This window comes from Eleutherodactylus coqui, chromosome 6 (genome assembly GCF_035609145.1).
Source record: "Eleutherodactylus coqui strain aEleCoq1 chromosome 6, aEleCoq1.hap1, whole genome shotgun sequence".
Lineage (NCBI taxonomy): Eukaryota > Metazoa > Chordata > Amphibia > Anura > Eleutherodactylidae > Eleutherodactylus > Eleutherodactylus coqui.
In genome coordinates, this window is record NC_089842.1 from 26953923 (window position 1) to 26975420 (window position 21498).

The 21498-nt window shown below is 42.2% G+C and overlaps 2 long non-coding RNA genes across 2 annotated transcripts; both read left to right on the top strand.

Annotated features, from left to right (window-relative positions):
* Positions 1-6965: 6965 nt before the first annotated feature.
* Positions 6966-7724, top strand: LOC136631524 (uncharacterized). The gene is made up of 3 exons (XR_010793045.1): positions 6966-7019; positions 7536-7568; positions 7687-7724. It is a non-coding gene; the product is annotated as an uncharacterized lncRNA (long non-coding RNA).
* Positions 7725-11911: 4187 nt separating this feature from the next.
* LOC136572022 (uncharacterized) lies at positions 11912-20909 on the top strand. Its single transcript, XR_010785741.1, has 3 exons — positions 11912-12050; positions 19126-19304; positions 20812-20909. It is a non-coding gene; the product is annotated as an uncharacterized lncRNA (long non-coding RNA).
* The last annotated feature ends 589 nt before the right edge of the window (positions 20910-21498 follow it).

Genomic DNA, 21498 nt, shown 5'->3' on the forward strand with positions numbered 1-21498 from the left:
TAGGTTTCCTGCCTACTAAGACGGTATAATTAATTAAATTCATTTCAATTCATTTTAAGCAAGCAAAGATATTATCCAGGGTTATTATTGCATTTTCTCTCGCTTCGTTATCTCTTGACCTTGAAGACTGAACACAAGCTCGCAGCTACATGTCAACAAAACCTTCTCCTCTACAAGCAAGCTCAGTTAACTATTTGCACATACAGTATATACATATATACACATATATATCCACCTAGTATGGATTATACATATTATCTATTATCTATCTTGTATTATACACATTTTCCTCTCTTTTTGCCAACAAATCACATGCATTGTAACTTTCTTCTCGACTTGCTTGTTCCTCATACTTCTCTCCCTACCTAGCTGCCAATATAACCTTTAATAGACACTCTCCTGACGCCCTCTTGATCACTTACTGTACTTTTCAACATTTCACTTACGGATACTTTCTTAATCAAATAATGTGTACACACTTAACTTACTCTGACTGTCTCTCTCTCCCCTAGCAAACCTTGGTCTTTCAAGGCGCCTCTTGGTCCTAAAGACCTCCCTCCCAGACACCATTTTTGTAATCTACCGTGCGGGTCGATGTCACACATTTTCATAAGTTTTCTCACATTCTACAAATTCATCCGCACGGCGGCAGCCCTTGAGGGGCTCTATCTTCTTTAATAAGATCTTACGCATATTAGAACAACAACAACAATAATAATAACACGCTTCATAGAGTGCATCCTTCTGACCCGAATTGTCAGCCCCTTATATATGGCAAAACAACTGAAGGCATCTTCTTCCATGGAACCAGTCCCAAAGAGTGCATCCCTCTCCTCAGCTAAACCATCAACAACTAAACTAAACTAAAACGGAGGGTTCCTTCGTCTATGGGACCTATCTCACAGAGTGCATCCCTCTCAGCTAAACCATTAACAACTAAATAAACTCAAACAGAGGGTTCCTTCGTCTGTGAGACCAAATGAAAAGTAAGAGAAAAAAAAAATTCTGCAGATACAACAATCTCCACTATTATTAAAACGTTAAAACTTCAAAGTACAAATAAACTACAGACTAGTTTCTGGGTGACCTATTGGTGCACATATCACGGTCAGTGGTCCATGACGGCAAACCCGGAGCCCACACGAGTTACCGTGTAGAACTCTTAACCCAACCCGTCCGGTCACAAACCACAGATAGTCAGTCCCGCTGCAAGACTCGCAGTGTAAAACACAACATAAATATATGCTGGCCTTACCTGGAGTTCTAAGTGAGTTGATCAGGCTCGGTTTGCAGCAGGACGGCTTCCCCGTGGCGTGGATCCGGGTGAATTGCGCTGTAAGCTCCTGGTTTTACCGCCCCACGTTCGAGCGCCATTTTGTCAGGGTAATAAAATTCTAAGTACAGCACCAATCAGGCCCACCCCACTTGCCCCGCTGCCGGCGGTAAGAAGAGACACCACACACGGAGGTCTGGTATAATTCCTCACATGGGACATGGCTGCGCTTCGCCGTGCTTTATTACAGATTACATGAGATCTTATACCCTTTGTCCCATCACCAGCAAGGGGTGATGGGCTCATAACCATATATGGGAAGTCCAGATTTCCGGCCTGAGACAGTGAAAATTATGTACATAGTTGAACATCTTGATATCTTGCTTCTGGGAAAACGGCCAAGTACGCGCGTCCTTCGTCCGATTCTTCATTGCTGTACATTTTAAGATACATTTTGTTCAAGACACATTTTGTCTTCGCCTGGCAAGGCCTCTTGGCATATCTGATGTAAGGCGACATATAAGTTTTTTCTCATTTGGAATTGAATAGAACTTGCATATAGGTATAAAGCATAAAAGACATATGGCAATATATACATATACCCTCACAAAGATAGTCTAGGAAGGACCTCACATCAGTTGGGTCTGTACCCTGTTTATTGTGGCTAGTATGGCTTTCTGAGTTGGCTTTGATTTGGGGCATATACATTTTCGAAGGAAATTTTTTTGTGGGCTACTGTGTCTTTTAAGAACAGAAATCTACTATAAGCATCTGCTTTTAAAAGGGTTAAGGTGAAGGGGATATGTTTGCTTATTGCTATGGACACACCCGTGAGGCCGAAGAGTAAGTACTCTAAAACAATTTGCTATATGAAAAAGTAGGAAGTTTAGGTATATTATTATGTCTAAAATGGGTTTCTTGGAGAAAAACTACTGCTGGGTTAAGTTTTTTAAGTAAGTAAAAAATTTGGTTTAGTTTTTAGGGAGTATTCATCCCTCTGACATTAAAAGATGTGCAATTAATGTTCACCATGGTGCGTATAGTTGGAGGGATTAGCATTTACTAAGGCTCCAGGTGTCATCTCAGGTCCTTGATAGGTTAACTCGTCATAACAAAACATATATACACAGCTCGTCGCGCAGGGCATCGAGTCAAAAAACTGGTGTGTGCCATGGTGTGGGCGAGAACCAAAAAAGGCATCAACCCATCCCTCACTTCCATAGTGGGTGAGGGACAAGAAGAGTGACCCAGCACTGTCCCTTACAGGCCGAGAGACCCACAAATCAAATCAGCGTATTAAATAGCATTTGGTGATAGCCGCCAACTCTCAAATCTCGGAGTGGCGATGTCACTAGTAGTCTCTGTTAGTTGAAGTCCACAGAAAGTTCATGAGTAAGCATAAGCACTTCCCTAAACTCAAGAAGAGAAGAGAGAGAAAAGAGCAGCAACAGCCTATATGCAATCTAAGTAAGACGCATTCTACGTGTTTCTAGAAGCTTTGTGTTTTGTATTGAGCTTCAGTTCTCCAAGAACGCGTGCTGCGGCAACAGCTATTGAAGTTGGACCAGAAGCCACGAAAGAATGTCCAGTGGGGGAATTCCCAGCTTTGGCCATGCCTCCTTGAGATCCTCTGGTGATCTGAAGGTAATCTGCAGACCTTCCTAGTAGGTGGTGAGACCAAAAGGGAACAGACATTTTGTTGGGAGTTTCTTAGCCTTCAAGACATCTGTCAAGGGCTTCAGGATTCTTCTTTTAGCCAATGTATTTGGGGCTAGATCTTGGAATATTAGGATTTTGGAGTTTTTGAAGAGTATATCCTGAGCCTCTCGTGCTTTTTGAAGAATGGCTGACATGTTTATGTAGCTGAGCAGGCCTCATATGACAGGCGGTTCAGTGGGAGAAGATTTAGGTTGAAGTGCTCTGCATATGTGTTCAATTTTTATGATCTCTGCTTTCTTTGCCAAGTAGGGTCTGGAAGATCTGAAGGGCTGCAGGATTTAGGGCTTCCATAGCGGTGGACTCAGGTATGCCTCTGAAAAGGATATTCTTGTGTCTGCTGTGGTACTCCTGGTCCTCCAGTAGTATCGTGGTTTGGCTTAGCTGATTTTATTGAGCTATTAAGTTGGTTTGTAGAGCTATGAAGGAGTAGATCTTGTTGGGTATTCTCAAGTTCTTCGACTTCACGTCCTATGTGTTTTATGTCAGATTTAATGTCAGATAGTTCTTTCAAGATTGGCGAAATAGACTGTGTCAGGAATTTTTTAAAGAAGGACTTTGAGATTGTACCTCGATCCTGATGAGCGTTATGGTCAGAGTTCATGGAAGTGCATTCTGCATCAGAGTCTTCTAGGTCGTGATCTGGTTGTGTATCAATTGTGGCCTTACTTTTCTGCGCGGTGGGGCAGCTGTGTTTTCTCTTTAAATATTTGTCCATTTCAATGCGGTTTTTGTTTGATCTTGGAGTATCCATTTGGAAAGAGAAGAGTTATTATGTTGTGCTCTGCTATTTAAACAATAAATTGTTGGCACTACTCCCAAGAGTAAATCACCTGGGGCCCCTGTTGTACAGGTCAGCTGTCACAGCACACAAAGTAATTGCAAGCGGATCTCCTCTTACAGAGATTTTGCTTTTTTTCCCTTAAATGTGATGTCTGGTGTAAATATTCATATAAGTACCTTATTAGGAAATTCTAAAGTGAAAGAAGATTTTTGGGCTGCAATACCAGACCCTCATCCAGAGTGAAGAGAAACTACAGAGGGAGGTTTATTATCTGGAGGACCCAGCATGTTTATTTGTTACAAGGACAATCCATTAATTTTTATGAGATTTATGTAAAGCTTCTTTTGTCCTGTGGGGGCGCTGTAGGAATATTAAGCACTTGCTGTTAGATATCCAACAAATTTCAAATGATTATTGGACATCCTATGATTACTTTAGGAGATGAATTATCCAAAGCAGACATAATAATGCTCTTTGTGTTCTAATATGAGAATGTAAATGTCCTCACTAGTCGTGAAATATAAAAAATGATCCAAGGAGTCAATTATAAAATGTTATGTTCCAACAGTCACCACTAGGGGGAGCTAGATCCTTACAGCATATTCACTTGTGATTAAGTTTTAATGGGATTTGTATATATCTTTCTAGAGTGAGCTTCTACTAGTTGTGACTATATACAATATATCTGCATAAAGGGATCTCCCCTAATGGTTACAGTATATCTAAATTGTGGCTGCAAATATCTGTATGTAGTGAGCTCCCTCTAATGGTGGCTCCATATACCTGTATACAGTGAGCTCCTCCTAGTAGTTGCTGTAAAAATGTAGTGAATTCCTGCTAATCCTTGGTGCATATTCTGTATCTATAAAAAAGCACCCCCCTGATGGTAGCTGTATAGATCTGTTTACAATGAGCTCCCCATAATGGTAACTGCATGTATCTGTACACAGGTAGCTTCCCCTAGTGGTGGCTGTATATGTCTGCATACAGGGAGCTCCCCCAAAGGTTGCTGTATAGATTTTTATTCAGCGAGCTCCATCTAGTGGTGGTTGTATGGATTTGCATGTAGGAAGCTACTCTTAGTGATGGCTGTACTGTATATTCTTGTATACAGTGAGCTCTCTCTAGTGGTGGCTGTATATGTCTGTATACAGGGAGCTCCTCCAAAGGTTGTTGTATAGATTTGTATTCAGCGAGCTCCATCTAGTGGTGGTTGTATGGATTTGCATGTAGGAAGCTACTCTTAGTGATGGCTGTACTGTATATTCTTGTATACAGTGAGCTCTCTCTAGTGGTGGCTGTATATGTCTGTATACAGGGAGCTCCTCCAAAGGTTGTTGTATAGATTTGTATTCAGCGAGCTCCATCTAGTGGTGGTTGTATAGATTTGTATGTAGGAAGCTTCTCTTAGTGGTCGCTGTACTGTATATTCTTGTATACAGTGAGCTCCCCCTAGTGGTGGCTGTATATGTTTGTATACAGGTTGCTCCCCCTAGTGTTTGCAGTAAATCTCTGCATATGCTGAGCTTTCCCTTGTGGTGTCAGCCGGAACTTCCCCCCACTGTATATCTGTGGAGGGAATTTAGAGCTCTGTATCAGAGGAGCTATAAAGATATATTATAAAATGAATAGCTCAAAAAGTTGGACGTATAACATGAGGTTTAAAGGTGCAGATTCATCTTAAGTTTCTCGCTCGTTAAATTCCTTTAAAGGGGTTCTGTCAGGAAAAAAAGCAATACTTAGGCCGCCTGCAGAAAGCCGGGTCGGATCTGGCAAAGGGACCCGACCTGAGCTCCTGCCGAGAGCAGCACGTACTCACCCGCGCCCCGGATCTTTCATATGCCGGCAGCTGGGCAACCGGCGCATGTGCAGACCGGAGCCGGCGGCAGGTGAGTGACGTTTCGCAGAGCCCCGCACAGAAATAGAGCATGCTGTGGTTAGTTTGCCGCGCGAGATTTTGCGCGGCCAAACCATGGCAGTCTGCATAGGATTGCGCATGTTTAACACAATCCTATGCAGGCTTCCAGCGGCGGAAATCCCGCTGCGGGATTTCTGCCCGTCTGCAGGCGGCCTTACCTATTCCTCCCCAGTCAGTCTTCTTACTGCTTCTTCTCCTCGACAATCTTCTCCTGGCTAATCCAGTCCTCCAGTTCACCTCACCTCCAGCCGGCCAGATCCTCTTCTTTCTACTACCTGCAGGTAAGTGTACGCTACATCACTAGTGACATAGCGTTTACTGCCTAGCAGGTAATAGGTAAGTATTGATTTTTTTATTTTTTTTTCTAATGACAGAGCCCCTTTAAGGTTTTAGAATAAGTGAGATGATGAATGTCTCATTGTGAGGTGAGGTGGAAGGTTGAAATAATTGGATCTGACACACAATACAGAATGTAACAGGAGGCACAGTGACCTGCAATCAGTAACAATTTGTCATGGATTAACTCCCATTGAGATGTCAGGAGCTCCAATGTCAGCCAGAGAGCTACTGGAGGTAAGTCGCATCTACTCCTAGCATATCTGTCCTATCAGCACAGTAAAGCAGGGCAGACGGTCGATAACTAGTAAGTATATGGATGAGCCGCTGAAATGTACAGCTTTATAATATCCAGAAGTCAGGTATTCCAAACACATTTTTATACTGTTATTTCTTTGTTTCCTCTCGGTCAATGAACACCATCTTGGGGCACCGAAATCTGGAACACGATGGTCCTCATTCACATTTAGTTTTCTCATACTTTTATTCATATTTTAACTTTCTATTTTAAAACAAAGACAGGAAAATAATCTAAATGTATAAGGAATGATCTAGAATGTCCTTCTCTGAGGCTGGGCTCCATGTGGTGTTTTTTCTGTGCTTTTCCCATGTTTTTATTGCAGTTTTGCAGCATTTTTTATCTGCTTTTTTATTGGTGTCAAAAGCCGTTTTGGCTTTACCGCCATTCGCCGCGGTATTGGGCTGTGCAGCTTTACCAGTGAAGCACACTGACACAAAAACCCCAGATGGAGACCCAACTAATGTCTCCAGCAGAGATTATGTGAAGGAAAAGTGTCTTCATGTGATAGAGACAGATAAACATCTAATACCGGAGAGTAGAAGGCATAATCACGCTGATGATGTATCTGGTAATTATAGTAATACTGGATGTACTAATTATATGCTGCTTCCCCTTTAAATATTATATTTTTATATTTTGTAGAAAACCGGAATGATGGATTGGAAAATCTTTATTTGCCTTATTATTTTTGGTAGGAGGGAATGTATTCTATATACTTCTATATTATCTATTTACCTATCAGTCTCTCATATCTATCTATCTATCTATCTCTCTATCTATCTCTCTATCTATCTCTCTATCTATCTCTCTATCTATCTCTCTATCTATCTATCTCTCTATCTATCTATCTATCTATCTCCTATCTATCTATCTATCTATCTCATATCTATCTATCTAATATCTATCTATCTATCTATCTATCTATCTATCTATCTATCTATCTATCTATCTCATATCTATCTATCTATCTATCTCATATATATATCTATCTATCTATCTATCTCCTATCTATCTATCTCATATATATCTATCTATCTATCTCCTATCTATCTATCTATCTATCTATCTATCTATCTATCTATCTATCTATCTATCTATCTATCTATCTATCTCATATCTATCTATCACATATCTATCTATCTCATATATATCTATTTATCTATCTATCTATTTCATATCTATCAATAAAATGTCTTTTCTTTTACAGGTCTCCCTTGTGTCCATCTCAGAACTATTCGATGTAAGACCAAGCACAATGTATTTATTACAGAAAATCTGCCTTAACTTCAGAATTTATGAGTCTGACTTTAATGATTACTTTGTTTCTACTGATCCACTTATTTCTCTGTCACTTGCAGTTACCTGCCCTTCTGAAGCAAAATGGTCCAGCTGCTCAGACTGTAGTGCTTATTGTCAAAAAAAAGATACTCACTGTCAAGCTGGATGTGAAGAGGGCTGTAGGTGCTTGAATCCGGGGTACAAAATATATAATGACAGCTGCATCCCTGCTGCCGAATGCCCCACTACAGATGGTGAGTCCACTTGCTCTCTACTTAATTGATACATTTTCTCCATTTGTGCAGCACTTTATTGTTATGACCTTTTATGTATTCTTTGGAGTTTATTTATTTAGGTGCACTGCTTACATTATACAGTTCATAGGTAAATATAAATTGTTACTTCACTTTAGAGCTGTTAGCATTCATTGACAGCTCTGCTCTACCCACAGACCACTGAGTTTCTTTGAGAGCCCTGCTTCATCCAGGAGCCACAGACTTTCATTGACATTACTGCTCCACCCACACAGCATAGTCTTTATGACACCGCTACTTCACCTAAGAGCCACAGGTGTTTATTGACATCACTACTCTGCCCACTTTCCACTTATTATAGGGAGCAGGTGTTAAGGCACTCTGACCCCCCGAGCGCCAGGTGGGGTGCCCTGATCTTCCCACACCCCACTGTCCCTGCCTACTTGCCTCGGCCCTGGCTAACCCCAGGCAGACAACTGGACGGCGGTCCCTGGGCTGGCTAGGGACCTGGCGACTACCTAGATGGAACTACTAACAGGGGACAGGGTGCCGACAGAAGAGGCAGGTAGAACAGACCAACAGAACTTACAAGCAGAGTAAGGCTGGAGGTGGAAACTGACAGGCAACTATAAGGAGACTGACTAGCAACTAGCATAGACTAAGACAGGCTGACTAGATGCAAACAGAACCAATAACTGGCAGTGAGCTCAGGTCACTGCCAGCCTTATGAACGAAAGACTCTGCCCCATGGGCGGAGAGTGGGAGGAGCCAGCTCTCCCACTGCTGCATAAGAAAGGTGGATGAGTGTGGGCGGCACCCTACGAGCGGACACGCCCCCGCCGCCGCACACCTGCCGCTCCAAGTCGCCGGAGCCGACGCCGGCATGGCGCGCACTGACCGCGGGAACCTGTGCCGCTCTGCATGGTAACAGCAGGGTTATGTATTATTTGTTATGTCTTTTCAATTATATTTAGGGTATTCATTCTATATGTGGGGACACAAAAGGGTCATGTTACTTTGTGGGGCCTAAAGAACATGTCACCTTCCATTTATGTATCTACAAATGTCTCTAAATAGACAGAATCATTCTTATTAGTGGCTTGTGTAGATATTGTCATATAATTAATAGAGATAAGCGAGCACCAAAATGCTCGGGTGCTCGTTACTCGAGACAAACTTTTCACGATGCTCGAGGGTTCGTTTCGAGTAACGAACCCCATTGAAGTCAATGGGCGACTCGAGCATTTTTGTATATCGCCGATGCTCGCTAAGGTTTCCATTTGTGAAAATCGGGGCAATTCAAGAAAGTGATGGGAACGACACAGCAACGGATAGGGCAGGCGAGGGACTACATGTTGGGCTGCATCTCAAGTTCCCAGGTCCCACTATTAAGCCACAATAGTGGCAAGAGTGAGACACCCCCCCCCCCCCCGCACTGTCAGCGTAAAGATCGTTCTCCTCTGCCACAGCTGTAACAGCTGTGGCAGAGAAGAACGATGTTAGCCCATTGAATTCAATGGAGCCGGCAATACAGCCGGCTCCATAGAAAGCAATGGGCTGCCGGCGATCGCGGGATGAATTGTCGGGAAGGGCTTAAATATATAAGCCCTTCCCTGCAATTCATCCAGAAATGTGTAAAAATAAAACAAATATATACTCACCTTGTCCCGTCAGAACGATGTTAGCCCATTGAATTCAATGGAGCCGGCAATATAGCCAGCTCCATTGAAAGCAATGGGCTGCCGGCGATCGCGGGATGAATTGTCGGGAAGGGCTTAAATATATAAGCCCTTCCCTGCAATTCATCCAGAAATGTGTAAAAATAAAAAATATATATATACTCTCCTTGTCCCGGCAGACGGAGTTCAGCGCGGCCGGCTGCAGTCCTCCTGAACTGCTCTGAACAGCTGTGAGTAGTATTCAGCAGCCAGGGATTTAAAATCCCCGCCTGCTGAATGAGCTGCCTCTGATTGGTCACAGCCTGACCAATCAGAGGCAGATCTCACTCACACCCATTCATGAATTCATGAATGGGTGAGTGAGTGCTGCCTCTGATTGGCTCAGGGGCAGGTCTCAGCTGAATGTCATTGATTTTTCTCATTTGCACAAGGCCGCAACATAATAAATTGCAAAAAATTAAAGGGTCTGAAGAGTTTCTATGATCAATGCCATCATAGCATGGCAGAGCCATGAAAAAAGGTAAAACAGAAATAAAAATAAAAAACCTTCAACCCTATTTTTTTCAAAAAAAGGTTTACAAATTTAAAACCCACATGTTTGGTACTGTCATATCTGTAATGACCCATACAATAAGATGAACACTCTTTTTTATCCTGCATGGCAAACACAAAAACAAAGCAAAAAAAAAAATCCAAAATGCTTTTTTTGATCATTTTGCCTCCCAAAAAATGTACCGTATATACCGGCGTATAAGGCGACGGGGCGTATAAGACGACCCCCAAACTGTCACCTTATACGCCGGGAATACAGCGGAGTAAAAAAAAAAAATCATTACTCACCACCCCCGGCGTTCTGCGGCGCTGCTGCAGGATGTCGCTCCCTCCTGGTCCCTGGCAGAGCATTGCTTTCTGGACGCAGGGCTTGAAATCCCCGCCTCCAGAAAACACACGTGCCTTCAGCCAATCACAGCCATTCAATGATGTCATTGAATGGCTGTGATTGGCTGACGGCGTGTGTTAGCTAATCACAGTATTAGCTTTCTGGAGGCGGGGATTTCAAGCCCTGCGTCCAGAAAGCAATGCTCTGCCAGGGACCAGGAGGGAGCGACAGCCTGCAGCAGCGCCGCAGAACGCCGGGGGAGGTGAGTAATGATTTTTTTTTCTTTGACACTTTCTTTTTTTGTATTACCGGCGTATAAGATGACCCCCGACTTCAGAGCAGATTTTTGGGGGTTCAAAAGTCGTCTTATACGCCAGTGTATACGGTAATAAAAGAAATCAAAAAGTTCTTCATACCCAAAACCTGTACTAATAAAAAGTACAGCTTATCATGCAAAAAACATGCCCTCACAGAGGTTTGTTCAAAAGTAAAAAAAACCTAAAAACATATATAATTTTGGTATGGTCGTTATCGTACCAAACCGCAGAAAAACTGCCCTACAAAAAATATATAAAGGTTTTACCATAAATTATATGCACCCACAAAAATTGGGCCAATAAAAACTACAGCTCGTCATGCAAAAAACAGGCCCTCAAATGGCCATGTCGATGGAAAAATAAAAAAAGTTTTGGTCTTGAAATGTGCAGATGAAATCCAAAAAATTGTTGGTCCAAAATTTAGAGGTTAAAGGAACATTGCCCATAAATTAACATTACCAACTTCTACAATTTACTTAGGGAGGTACCTATGGATTTTAAAGAGGCCTCATGTGTAGATTTATCTGGAAGAGGGCACATTTCCACATAACATGTTCCATATTGTAGGTAAGAGGTGGCATGGCCACAGCTGCCTATAGCCGCAATATATTGGCAACCTTATCAGCAAGATTGCTCTTTCATTGGCAACCACGGCTATGTGTAATAGCAGCTGCAAGTTGATACCTGATATGTGGGAACGCACCCTGACTCTACAATATCCATAGGTACCGCTCTACTCTCCATTTCTTCTCTCGCTTCATCTTACAGCCTAGATGCATTGGAGCAGTAAAAGTCTAGTTATAGAGTTGGAAAGAGCCTTTCAATGTAGCTTTTGTTTTTCACCACCAGCCGCCTACCCCATCATAATCTGTCCACCTGAAGCACGAGTATCACACTGTACAGGCTGCTGGTCGGAATGTCCTGTCGCAGGAAAGAAGTGTTCATCTAGTTGTCGCAGAGGCTGCAGATGTCAGATAGATGACTATGTCCTCCATAATGGTGCTTGCATTCCGCGTTCTCAGTGCCCTTATATCCCGCTGGAGTGTAAGTAATGTCATTAGAACCCTATGAGGCTCCACAACGAGTTTTATGGGATTTGGCTTCTTTTATGAGCATCTTCTCTTTTTTTTTAAGTCGGAAATTGTCCACAGAACATGGTGTGGAAATTCTGCTCGGAATGCTCTGATTATTGCTCGGTTCCTGGACAAAAATGCCTAAAAACGTGCCGGAGGGGATGTGTATGTAGGGAAAGCTTTCTGATGTATTTTGGGATATGCATCTATGAGTTGGCGTGTCCATCGGCTTTCCCCTTTGGTAAGATGTTTTCTTATGATTAGTGGATTATCAGTTAAGAAGATCAATATTTTTTCTGATTATTACTTTTAACCATTATTTAATGGGCTCACTCAAGCTAAAACACATTTTCCATGCCTGCCCCTTCACCTGATTGGCTGTCACACTCTAGAGGTTTCCTCTGTGTATTCCACCCACTTCTATGCAGTGCAGTCTCCTGTCTGATGATCATCTTGATGGTGATACTTTGGCTTTCCCTTTCACATCAATCCCATGATGCATTAGCAAAGCATTAGTTATCATTTTCGCTTGTTGGGCGGACACTTTAATTATCATTACCTTCTATATTCACAGCCCATAAATATGCAGTCAGGAGAAGGAGTCGTGATCTCCTCTATGATAACTGTGTGATTAGTAACTGTGATAGGAGTGCCTGTATCCCCCTCTAAGCAGTTTCTACTCTAGAGATCATGTAATAGCATCAAACAGACTGAGAATCTGACTAGAAAATGAATCCACAACCACAAACAAATCTGAACTGGCCAGAATTGAGATCACATGACCATCTGAGCAAAAACAGGTCCAAAGTTTCAGAAAGAAATAACTAACCAAGGTAATACTAGCTTAGTCACATATACTGCAGGGATAGCTGCATACAAAATGAAAAAAATCCCCAGAGTGGCCCTTTAACAAGTTTTGGATAGGATGTCACTAATAGAGCCATGAGTCTCACTCGTAATAGGCGCTACTTTATTAAAGGAAACAATGATAGAATATAGGTTATAATAGAACAATATGGACCCCAGCTACATTAACTTAAAAGTCATTAGTTCAGTGCTGTCTGCCTCAGTGTCTCAGGTGGGCACCAATTGAGCCCTAAGGGTTTGTTCACATGGCGGAATTTTCACTTGTGCAAATTCTCCCTCTAAAAATTGTGGTAAAATACATGACTTTTACACGGATTTGGCCAAAATCATGTGCAGAATTTCGACTTGTTTTGTTAGGGCTTGTCTATTTGATGTGTGGCCCAAAACAACTCTTCTTCTTCCAATGTGGTCTCAAAATGCCAATGTGGACTAGAGACCCCTGACTTAGAGTTTGTTAGTCGTTGCAGACAGATATTCACATCTGTATCGGAGAGTCCTCTCAGAGCATCTAATGCAGATCTGGCATTGAGCGCCGGACAAAAAAGTCATGTATGCGGGCCTTTTTTAATCTGGTAAAAATGCCGGCCAGGAGCACGAACCTCATGATAGTCAGTGGGCTCCATGTGGCACAGTTTAGTTCAGTTATGAGACGCATTCATTCATGCAAGGAATTCCATTTTTCTCCTCCCATGACGGAATCCGCAGCGCTGATGTGAATAGAGCCTAAATTGTATCCTTCCAGATTCTTTTCCGCGATCAGAAACTTTTGTCCTGGACCCCAATATATTACAAAAAAGTATTCTATTTATTTACAGTAAATTATTTTACTCGCAGCTGAGACAGAAAACCACTGCTATAGTTACCGGCCATCCGGCCAGTAACGACGGCAGGAGCTGAACGCTTCAGCACAGCGCTGTTTCTGGAGCTCTCATTCACTTCAATAATAGCTCTGCAGACAGCTCTGTGCTGACGCCGGTGGTCGGACACAGATGGACGTCCTCTCCCATTTTGTCCGTGAAAGCTGAGATTGGAACACCTCTCTAGCCCCTTTAAAGGGGTTGTCTCGTGAAATCAAGTGGGGTTCAGCACTTCTGTATGGCCATATTAATGCACTTTGTAATATACATCGTGCATTAATTATGAGCCATACAGAAGTTATTCACTTACCTGCTCCGTTGCTAGCGTCCCCGTCGCCATGGATCCGTCTAAATTCCGGCCATCTTGGGAAAATTTTTATAAGTTGCTGAAACGCTGGAACTGTAAGTACAAACCAGCTAGAAAAGTCATTTACAGGGGGGCTTAGTAATGTATGCTTAATTAGGGGGACTGGGCAAAAAAAAAAATTCACTGCTTCCTCGAGACAACCCCTTTAACCCTTAACGACCAATGATGTACCGGTACGTCATGGAGTGTCGGGGCATGTATGAAGAGAGGTTGCGATCAAAGCATCGCATCTTAAAGTCCCCCAGGGGGACTTCAAAGTAAAGTAAAAAAAAAAATCAATAAAGTTTTTTTTTAATTGAAAAAAAAAAGTTGTAAAAGTTTAAATCACCCCCCTTTTGCCATATCTATTATTAAAAAATCTAAATAATAAATTAAAAATATGTATTTGGTATCACCGCGTCCGTAAAAGTCCGAACTATCAAAGTACCACATAATTTTTCCCGCACGGTGAACGTCGTCTGAAAAAAAAAATGAACGCCAGAAATGCATTTTTTTAGTTACCCTGTCTCCCAGAAAAAACGCAATAAAAAGCGATCAAAAAGTCGTATGTATTCCAAAACGGTACTATCAGAAACTACAGGACATCCCGCAAAAAATGAAACCTTGCTCAACTACGTCGACGGAAAAATAAAAAAGTTATTGCGCGCACAAAATGACCGCAGAAAATAATTGAAAAAATTTTTATGTCTTTAAAAAAAAAAAAGAGGAGTATAGTAAAAAAAAACCTATACAAGTTTGGCATCGTAGTAATCGTACCGACTCATAGAATAAAGTTATCATGTTGTTTTTGTTGCCATTTGTGCGCCGTAGAAGCAAGACGCACTAAAAGATGGCAAAATGTCATTTTTTTTTCATTTTACTCCACTTAGAATTTTTTAAAAGTTTTTCAGTACATTATATGGTACTTTAAATAGCACCATTGAAAAATACAACTCGTCCAGCAAAAAACAAGCCCTCATACAGCGACGTGGATGGATAAATAAAGGAGTTATGATTTTTTTAAAGGGGGGAGGAAAAAACGAAAATGGAAAAAGAAAAATGCCCGCGTCATTAAGGGGTTAAAAGACGTTCCTGTCTTCGGTGGGTCTTCAGTTGTCTCCGACCTGCCTCTGCTAGATTGCAGGTTTTTTTTTTTCTGTGCAGAAAGCCCAATACCAGGCACCATATATTTATGGCTCTTGTTTTTTAACCCCTTAACACTACAGGGTATACAGTTACGTCCTGCAGATTCGGGGTATGTATTGAGAGACATCAGGAGTCAATCCCACTACATGCAATGCGGGTGCTGGCTGTTTCTTACAGCCGGCACCCGCCCGCAACAGCTCCAATAAGCCACGACGTTCATCAGAGCTGTTAGTCCTTTAATCGCCGCAATTTTGACAGTAACATTTAACTGCCCTGCCCGATGCCAGGGGTCCCATATGGTCCCCTGTGAAGAGATCACGGGTTGTCATGGCAGCCATTTCAGAGTTCCTATCATGCCATGTCTGTGGCATGACTTGATAGTTTGCCTGTCAGATCGTGGTATAATGTAATGCCATGGTATATGAGATAAAAGCATTGCGAGTTGTTGTCTCCTCTGGGGACTCAAAAAGTTAAAAATAAGTTTTAAAAAGTTTTACTAATTATTAAAAAAAATAAAAAGTAATAAAAGTAAAAAAAATACCTTTTGCTATTTTTATAATAAAATGATGTAAGTAATAAAACAAAAATACATATTTGGTATCGCTGCGTCTGTAAAAGTCCGATCTATCAAAGTAACACATTATTTACCCCACACGGTGAACGTCATCAGAAAAAAAAAGAAAGAAAGAACGCCAAAAATGCCCTTTTTGGTCACCCTGTCTTCAAGAAAAAATGTAATAAAAAACGATCAAAAAGTCATATGTATTCAAGAATGGTACCAACGGAAACTACAGGACGTCCATCACAAAATGAGACATCACATAGCTATGTTGACGGTAAAATATAAAGGTTATGGCTGTCAGAAGATGGCGGCAGAAAATAATTAAAAAAATGTAATATCTTTGAAAAAATACAAGTACTACAGCAAAAAAAAAAAAAACAAACCTATAATTTTGGTATTGTAGTAATCATACTGACCCATAGAATATAGTTATCATGTCATTTTTGCTGCAGTTGTAGGCCGCAGAAACAAGATGCACTCAAGGATGGTGGAATTTCGTATTTTTCCCATTTCACTCTATTTAGATTTTTTTAAAGTTTTTCAGTACATTATAGGGTACAGTAAAAAGAATCACTGAAAAATACAACTCATCCCACAAAAAACAAGCCCTCATACAGCGACGTCGATGGATAAATAAAGGAGTTATGAAAGTGAAAATGAAAAAAATAAAGGGCCGCGTCCTTAAGGGGATAATGGGTTAAGCCAGTTACCTTACGTAGAGCTCCATGGATATGGCTCCATCTAATGGTCAGATATAGTCACTGCAGTTGCAACAAACACATATCACTACATGGGTTCTTATGTAGAACTACCAGCATTAGTGTAAGGCCGCTCTCACACTAACCGCTCTTTACCGCAACTAGCGTGACGTTCTGAACGCTGAACTTGATTTCAAAAGGGCCTCTCAGACGAGTGCTGTCTGCTCTATTTTTGAGTGTTTTAGCGCTTTTTAACGCACCTCGTCACCCATCACAGTGATGGGGTGCATTAAAAATGCTGTCAAACGCTTTAATATGTGTTCGAAAACACCAAGTGAAATCATGATAAAATGCCGTAGTTTTTGAGAGCTGCCACTGATTGGTCCCTGCGCTGAGCCAATCAGAGGCAGCACTCACTTACCTATTCATGAATTCATGAATGGGTGAGTGAGAGCTGCCTCTGATTGGTGAGAGCTGTGACCGATCAGAGGCAGCCCATTCAGCAGGCGGGGATTTTAAATCCCCACCTGCTGAATACTACAGAAAGCAGTTCAGGAGAACTGCCGGCTAGACGTGGCTGAACTCCGGCTGCAGCGGAAAGGTGAGTATACATTTTTTTTATTTTTACACATTTTAGGATGATTTTCAGGTAAGGGCTTATATTTTTAAGCCCTTTCCGAAAATTCATCCCGCGCTCGCCGGCAGCCCATTGCTTTCAATTGAGCCGGCTGTATTGCCGGTTCCATTGAATTCAATGGGCTAACATCGTTCTTCTCTGCCACAGCTGTTACAGCTGTGGCAGAGGAGAATGATCTTTATGCTGACATATATATATATATATTTTTTTACACATTTTAGGATGATTTTCAGGTAAGGGCTTATATTTTTAAGCCCTTCCCGAAAATTCATCCTGAGATCGCCGGCAGCCCATTGCTTTCAATGGAGCCAGCTGTATTGCCGACTCCATTGAATTCAATGGTCAGTGCTCGTTTAATCGAGACGAGTACCGCGTGGTGCTCGCCTCTAGTAACGAGCATCTCGAGCACCCTAATACACGAACGAGCATCAAGCTCAGATGAGTATGCTCGCCCATCTCTAATGACAATCAGTAATGTCCTGTAATAAACATTAATATCTCTCATGTGCAGAATAAACGGTCTTCTTCAGGCGCTCCTCCTCTGACACATCAACATTTATATCATTTTTCTATCTAAACTTCAGGATATTAAGTCATCCGTCTACACAACCTCTAGTAGTAATCGCATCTGACTATCACACTAAGGCCTCCGTCACACCAGCATATCTGTTTTCACACTGTTTTCAGCACCGCGGCCAAAAACCAAGAAAAAATGCCGCGATCAAGTCCCGATCTTAATTAGCGTTTTCTCATCCATTCACACAGGCGGCTGCGGCAAATGAGCAAAAATATACGCTGCAGCGCAGAAATCCCTCAATCAGCAGAAATCCTCAGAATGACTACTAATTAGAGATGAGTGAACGTACTCGTTTTGGGCAATTACTCGATCGAGCATCACTTTTTTCGAGTAACTGCCTAATCCGGCGAAAAGATTCGGGGGGCGCCGGGGGTGAGCAGGGGGTTGTAGAGGGGAGTGTGTGGGGGGGAAGGGGAGAGAGAGCTCCCCCACTGCTACCCCCCACTCCACCACGCCGCCCCCCGGTGCCCCCGAATCTTTTCGCCCGAGTAGGCAGTTACTCGAAAAAACGATGCTTGATCGAGTAATTGCCCTAAACGAGTACGTTCGCTCATCTCTACTACCAATGCTTCAATAGAGCAGCTGCCTTTTTTTCCCAGCATTGAATGCAGCTAAACTCCCCACCCCCTCCTTTTTTCTCATCTCCCATAGAAGTCTATGGGAGCCTCCAGTGTATCTCGGCAAAAGATAGGGCAAGACCTATCTTTTCACGCACTGTATAAAATCGCTCGCCGTTTTTGGTTGCCGATGTTCTATTTTTCCGGGCGTAATTTTTTTACGTGGCTAAAAATCGCTCACCTGAATGAATATATTGGAAACCAATGCTTCAGATGGTCGTGATTATTGCCCGATGTGTATATACGCAGCTAAATAGCCGCGTATATATGCTCGTGTGAATTAAGCCTAAGTTAAAGGGAAGCGGTCATGATCTTTGAGCCCCGTATACTACATTATGGGAGTCAAAGGTGAGAGAAACGGGAGTTCTACTCCCCGGATTCCCTGTTCCTGCGCTGTGTCCCCCTGAAGTTCCGTGTACCAGCGGCGTGACTCTTTTCAGTCCACTCTATATGCATTGACACGGGTTATTTTCATGCGTGATTTCTGGCATGCGAGATGAAATCACACGTGAAAAGAAGCTATTAACGGGCAAATTCTCTCTCACAGCGATGCTGCAAGATATGGAACTCGCAGCATGATCTATTTTCTGGCTATTCTGTTAAAGAATTGGCCATTTATTCCTATGGGAGTAAAAGAAATTGCATCGCACTTGCGTGTGGATACGATTTTCCTGTGAGTGCTATGAATACATTTTTTATTTTTTTCATGGAAACAACATGTGTTTCTCACACACGCATGAAAATCCCCTGTACCGTGATGTGATGCGATCCTTTTCTCTCGTAAAACACATTGCAGTCACATAGGAATGAGTGTGATATCGGTCCAACTTTCTCATGTAAATGCACCTTCACAAGAAACTTCCAATAGGTGGCGCTGTGGGGATCCTATTTGGGACATGCACGATGATGGATTTAAGAGCCGTAGAAGTGATGGTGCTTTCCACTCCTGGTACTTCAGTTTCTCACTTGTCACTATTTAACCCTATCTTTCCCACCATTGTTATTATAGTTAAGTCTTGTCCTAAAGACACCAAGTGGATGGATTGTGCTCCATGCAAGGCATTTTGCTTCCCTGACAGTAGATGTGATAAGGAATGTGTACCAGCCTGCGTATGTGAGAACATGGAATTAGTCAGATACAATGGAAGATGTATCCCTCGAAAACTTTGTCCTGCACTTCCTTTTCAAGTAAGTCCTCAAGATCGACGATGATCACGTAATTTTAGTAGTATTGTCTTAGCTATTATAGTTGAATGGTGTAGAATAAAGCCAGTCCAGTAATGATCCATCAATGCTCTAACTCCCAGCGATCAGCTGGTAGAACTTTCTGTAGTTCTTCATTTCCTGTACAGTGACCTCTGCTGGAGAACTGTAGTACTGCATGGTGCTCAAACAAATTAATGGACAACTATGAACTGCATGTTGAGTCCACTAAAGCCCAAGATATTCTTTTCAGAAACTGCCTAGTTTGACAAATAGATTCTAAGCAATAGCCCCCTTTTCAATGTCCAAATTTTTTAAAGAGGTTGTACCAAGATTGCAAGTTACTCCCTAGCCATATACTGTAACTTGCTGATCATGGGGGTCTCACCGCTGAGACCCCTACAATGCTGGTACTATGTCCCCTGTTCTCCACACTATGGAATTACTGCAACCCCTGCAGTGAGGAGACTAAATGGAGCGCTAGTCGCACAAGCACACTAGCACTCCATTCACTTTCCATAGGGCTGCAGTGATACCCAAGTGGCACATTCTTGGGTATTTCCATCAGCCTCATTAAAATAAAAGGAGTGCTGATCGAGCATGCTTGGCCAATGCTCCCTTTTTGTTGACATCATTGTGGGGGGAGAAACGACCTCCCCAGTGACATGCAGAACAGGACACTGGAGGGGGTCTCAGCGGTCAGATTCCCACCAATCAACAAGTTATCCCCAATCGATAGGATAGGGGATAACTTGCAATCTTAGTACAACCCATTTAATAGGACATGTGGAAAGGACCTTAACCCTTTTCAATCCACAGTCTGACTTCTTCCAACATTCTGATTGAAGGCTGTACAGCTCTGATGTAGGAAGACATTCGGCATGTCACATACTGCAGTACTGGCTCTAGCCAGTAGATGGCGCCATTGTAAAATGGCAGAAAGAGAAAGCCCCCTAGAAAACCCAGAATCCAAAATTGGATTGTAAAGGGTTAATATCTAATCCTAACTGGTCTTTGCTTCTGGTGGGTTCTAATATAAAATATTAGGACTTCTACTATTGATGATCTATTCTTGCTATTGTTGCTACTTGGGATCCCCAGTGATCAGCTAATTGGGACGGACATTGTCATCAGTGGTCAGGGCCAGAAATACAACAGATGGCAAAATGCCTCTATTACACTTCTGGCTCGGAATGCAATAAGAAGTCAGAAATGTAATAGAAGGCAGTGAAGCTGTCTACCAATGATGATTGTCTAGTCGTCTACACTGAGCACCAGACCAGCAGGCAGACCAACACTGATCAACTATTGATGACCTATCCTAAGAATAGCTCATTGATAGTAAAAGTCCTGGAATGCCCCTTTAATGATACTAATATTCAGGGGTTTGTAGGTAGAGTCGCCCTCTACTGGCCATGTGCAGTTTTTGCATAATGAGATGAGTCATGATGGCAGTTTTGGCCTTTATGTTTGACTTCTTTTCTTTGGTTAGGGCTCTAAATGAAGAGGCGTCCAAGTTCTGCAGTAGATGATATCCTTCACTCACCACATTTCTGTCAATAAGCGACATTCAGTAGGAACCAGCTATAAATCCGGGCATAAATCTCATGATTTCCTCTGGTTGCAAATGAATGATTACTTGTCTTGATACTTGATCCAATAAAATATCACTCAGACAATAAACAGGAACTGATTTCTTGTTGGTTTCTTGCTGTCCTTCTTTCTCTTCACTTACACCACAAAGCCACAAATTGCAGCAGTTTTACACGTAGAAATAGCAACATAAAGATCCTAATATATAAGAGAGGGAAAAGGGGCTTTCACGGTAGCAGCCTGACATCAATACCACTATCAGCCTAATGATGGTTTCAGACAGCCATATTGCCAACAACGCTCGTCGGTACGAGTTTTGCTTTGTCCCACTAGGCGGCCATGATTTTCACGACCGCAAAACGGTACTAAAACATACTTGTCTGTGTTAGCCCGAATAATAAGTGTCAGGGCTATAGGGCCTGAAGCAGAGGAGACACAGTTCCCTTTTAGTGCCATATTTGTAGGCGTACCTATGAAAATAAAGGGTTGGGGTATGACTGTGGAATTATCTGTCCTTAAACAATGTTAAAATTTCAATTTTATTAGTGATCAAATAATATTAAAAAAAACCTAACGGTACCCTATA